Source organism: Sinocyclocheilus anshuiensis, unplaced genomic scaffold, assembly GCF_001515605.1.
Source record: "Sinocyclocheilus anshuiensis isolate Anshui unplaced genomic scaffold, SAMN03320099.WGS_v1.1 scaffold329, whole genome shotgun sequence".
NCBI classification, from domain to species: Eukaryota; Metazoa; Chordata; class Actinopteri; order Cypriniformes; family Cyprinidae; genus Sinocyclocheilus; species Sinocyclocheilus anshuiensis.
Window position 1 is genome coordinate 1,699,644 of NW_015540881.1, and position 4,897 is coordinate 1,704,540.

The following is a 4,897-nucleotide window of genomic DNA, read 5'->3' on the forward strand; positions in this document are numbered from 1 at the left end:
AAACTTTTACATTGATCAAGTGACTGAAAATTTAAAGAAATTTACAATATTACTAAAGATTTCCAGTTCTAAAAAAAAAGGTTGTTTTGAACATCAAAAAATCCTGTTCCATGGTTTCCACAAAACTATTAAGTAGCACAACTATTCCTAGCACAACATTCCTTGACAATAATAATAAGAAATATTTCTTGAGCATCAAATCAGCATATTAGAATGATTTATGAAGGATCATGTGACACTGAAGACTGGAGTAATGATGCTAAAAATTCAGCTTTGCCTTCACAGAAATAAAGTACATTTTACAATATATTAAAATAGATAACAGTTATTTTCAATTGTAATATTATTGCAACTGTATTTAGATTTGGAAAAACATTTAAAAAAAATCGTACAGACCCCAAACTGTTGAATGGGAGTGTGTGTATATATATTTATAAATGCATCTATCCATTTTCCAGGCTGCTCGAATTTTTATTTTGTGTTTTGGCAAGCCTGAGCACAGTGCAGACGTTGTTGAGCTCTCTTCTAGAACTCTAGAACTAGAACTCTAGAAGAGACATATATGAGATTACTGTATATTCTCAAAAGAAAAATCTAAGCAAGATATTTAAACAAAAGTCTCCATTTGGTCTTTGTTTAATCTCGTTGATATCTGGGAGAAACAACTGGCCCATTGTAAACATCTAACTTGTGCTGCTTCTATCCCATGGGGAGATATCAGTCAATCTAAAGGCATATAACAGCTGAGGAGAGGAGGAGCACGTTGTGACATGCTGCACTTGATTGGCTGAGCGACTGTGACTGACACTTCAGAACCCAGAGGAGGCCCCGCCCTCTTCAAACACATTGGCCTATGACTGATCTCGCCACTGCCCTCTTGTTTAGTCTGTTTGGAGTCACAGAAAGGGAGAGGGACTCTTTTAATGCTGCAAAACTATGAGTTAGTCTTTCATTGTTGTGGGAGTCAAACAGCTGATTTATCATGTGGGAATCACGTCTACCAAGGCAGGTCAGTAAAACTTTGTGCTATAGTTGTTGTCTCTTGCTCTGTTCCAAACTTGTATCTCAGCATGCAGAGTTAAAGAGAGTGAACACTTGGACATTTCTAGCAGCAGTTATGGATGTGTGTGTCTGTGTGTAATTGTGAAATGTGAAAGTCTTTCTGGTGCCGATTTGTCTTGGCTCCTGTCTCACCCTAGTGTGAGAGGCTTTTGTATCCGTGGTGGAATGTGTGACCAGTGCACAAGAGAGGAAAGTCAACATGGTTTTGCTCAGGCTCCAAAATCCCTCTCTTGTTTTTTCAGCTGTACACAAGGGCTGGAGTACAGTACACTACAACTGAATAAATTACATTTTAACTCAATTTGCAATAAACAATAATGTAGTACACCCTTTATTCTGACACTTTCTCAGCTTTGGCTAATTGTGTATTCACTAGCTTGTGCTTTAAATGGCCCTCTGTGTTGTTTGCTTATCTCTTACACTTTATCCGTGTCATTCATTAATCAGAACGCAAGAGACTTCTGACCTTGAGATGCTGGGAACTTCATGCTTTCACTAACACGCCTCACAGACAGACGGACGTGTAAAAACACACATGATAGAGCAAGTGTAGTGCTGTTTTATTTGATGAACAACATCCTGTCATAAATTGCCTTCAGGTGCAAAGTGCATTTGCTCTGAAAATCTTAATGAAAATCATGCTTTTTCAACAGGAGTAACAGTAACAGTCCTGCTAAACTTCACAACAGGTTGGCAAAGACTTTTCGAAACTTACATGGAGACTGTCTTTCCCAGACACTTACAAAACCCATCTTAATATTAAAGATGAATGGATTACTTTTGTTGGTGGCTGCCTTACTAAGTCCTCTGTTTGTGATACTAACATGAACCTACGATGATATTTAGAGTGAGTTTGCAGTAGTTTCATCCACACGGCTTCATGTCTTACAACGACAATGGAAAAAAAATTCCCACAGTTCTTCAGTTGCATGTGTGCCCCAGCACACACAAGTGATTCCAGTGTCTTTACCATAGTTTCTCATAAATCTCTAAGGTACGTGGTTGCATGATATTTTTTTTTCTCCTCCCAAAGGCACTGAGCCTTGTCTCCATGACGAATTACAATGGGCAGGAACTTGTTGGCAGGAAGCAACAGCTGATATCCCATCCACAGTGTTCTCACTAACTTTTCATTCCCCCTCATTATCTGTGTATTGCTGTAGTTTAGTACACAAAGTAGAACTGATGTTGAACGGGTTTGTTCAGAAGGAAGGAAATTAGTACACTGCAAAAAGTAACCTTTTAATCAGTATTTTGTCTTATTTTTTAATAACAAATCTTATCATCTATACACAATAACACTTCTCAAGTAAATTATTATTTTTTTTAATCCTGGCAATCAAGACAAAGATTCTGAAAATGACAATAAGAGAGGGCACATGTTGAAAGTGTTTATTCATTTATATTATCTTGGCTTGTCTAACAGACAGAGCTCTTAAAGGTCTTGCTGTTTTGCAGTTATTTTCTACAGTTCACTGCACAGCCTGTCCTACTTTGGATCATTTACATGAAGATGTGTTTATTACGAGGTGCAGAGAACCAATAAGCCTAAAAGTTCATATGTTTTTCTTGTTTTGTTTTAATGTGCTTCAGTTCGAACACATCTCTGAGACTGCTGCTGGACAAACATATTGCATATTGTTGCATATTGATGGACAAACTGAAGTCAAGTCACCTTTATATGGTGCTTTATACAATACAGATTGTGTACCTTCGCAGAGATACAGCAGAATCAATTATGGAAACTAAAGCTATGGAGACCGTTCAGATTCTGCTGTAAAGCAGCTCTAAAAGGCAGTAGTGTCATCATTCAGCTAATGTCCGCTCAGTGTTTGTTTAGTTCAGGGCCCGTATTCATAACACTGCGCAGAAATGCCATAGCGCCAGAAATGGAAGTAAATCACTACATTAACTGCATTAACATATTTGGCAACTGGAAAAATGCAACTATGCAGCAGTGATGATTTGGGTCTGTCACAACCTTCTATAAGCAAAATATAACACAAACAATTACAGCACTTTCAGAACCTTATTGGATCGCTATTCATTTCCTATAAAATACGTTAAGTATGACAGCATGGTAAATAAAAAATAAAGCATATATATATATATATACACATATATAATGTGTGTGTGTGTGTGTGTGTGTGTGTGTGTGTGTGTGTGTGTGTGTGAGAGAGAGAGAGAGAGTATGGTAAAACAGGAAAAATGATGCCTGTAATTTAAAAGTGAAGGCTTATAATAGACCCTACTCTTAAAAGGGCTCTTTTATTTCCTTCTTGGACAACCAACCAATCACAGTCTTCAAAAGAACTTAAAAGAGGTCTTCAAAGAGTGTCATAGCTAGCAACGGAGTCAGCCCCACCTCCTCACTAAGATTTTTGTCTTTTCCTCGCTCAGAGTTGCTCTCAGATTGGTCCTGAATCACTTTTAAGCTAAGACCCCTAGTTAGAAATTTTTAAGCGAAATTAGGAGCTCTCTGAGAGGATTCTTAGAATCTTTAAGAATACGGGCCCAGATCAATAGCAGTGTGAAGATAATCAATCAGCTATAAGCAATTCTACAAAAGGCAGCAGTCGTTATTCAGCTCGAGTCAGTTCAGTGTTGATTCAATTCAGTTCAATACCAGTGTCGATGTTGCAAGATACAACTCTGCTGTAAAGCAGCTCTACAGAAGACAGCAGTGCCATCATCCAGTTTAATTCAGTTCAAGTTTTGCTCTCATCCAGTCAATGTGGTCGATGAATTACTCAAATTTAAAGTCTTTCAGACCCCAACTAAAGAAGCCAGAAGGCAAACTATTCCCTGTGGAGAAGTAAATGGTAGTTCCCATAGTTTTAAATGAGAGCTTAGCATGATTGTATGTTTGGCTACTTTGAAATGTGTATGTTTTGGGTTTAGTTTGGTTCCTAAATAGATTCACATCCAGTATATGATGAATTAGCCTAGTCTTTGTCTTTGTGTGCCGTACAGCACACAGAACAGAGCTTTGTCTGTAAAGTCACATGTATATATCAGTAAACAATAAATACTGTACATGCACCCTTACTCAGGAATGGTCCATTTTGAGATTGTAGTGGTTGGGCAAGATGATATCTAAAGAATCATAAAAATGCAATATTGTGCCAACGGTGTGATAGTTGACGTGTCTGATTCACTGCCTCTCTTTGACCTGTGCACCTCTTTAAAGCTGGCTCTAAAGGTCAGTGCACAGGTGGGAGACATGCATGAGATACCATAAGCGTTCACCCACACAGAGAGAATGAATGAGTCCCTCCATTAGGAACCTCTCTACCAGCACTTCTGTTGTTTAAAGGGGTCATATGGCGTTGCTAAAAAGAACATTATTTGGTGTAATGCAATGTGTTTATGCGGTTTAAGGTTCAAAAATCACATTATTTTCCATATAATGTACATTATTGTTGCTCCTCTATGCCCCGCCTTTCTGAAACGTGTTGATTTTTACGAAGCTCATCGTTCTAAAAAAGCGAGGTATACGCTGATTGGCCAGCTATCCAGTGCGTTGTGATTGGACGAATGCCTCAAGCGTGTGACGGAAATGTTACGCCCCTTACCATACTGTGGTGCCGTCTTCCTGCAAGATGAGACAAAACCAATAAAACCCATTACAAACAAGGCATTTGTTGCATCCAGTGGGGACATAATTACTGATTATAATGACTTATACTGTCTTTTTATGCGTTGCGTTGTGTATCGCGCCGCGTAAACATAAAACCATGTCTGCATTTGTGATTGGAGAAATGACAAACAACAAGCGCTGCTCTACACTGCTCAAAACTTGCATTTGAATCATCAGTGGCAAATTATTTAAATA

At 38.3% G+C, this 4,897-nt stretch overlaps 1 protein-coding gene across 1 annotated transcript in view; it reads left to right on the top strand.

Annotated features, from left to right (window-relative positions):
• Positions 1-877: 877 nt before the first annotated feature.
• LOC107688495 (phospholipase D1-like) overlaps positions 878-4,897 on the top strand; it is a 35,031-nt gene continuing 31,011 nt past the window's right edge. Inside the window, exon 1 of the mRNA XM_016486175.1 lies at positions 878-1,009. The gene's annotated coding sequence lies outside the window, so the exon portion shown is untranslated. The remainder of the gene's footprint in view (positions 1,010-4,897) is intronic.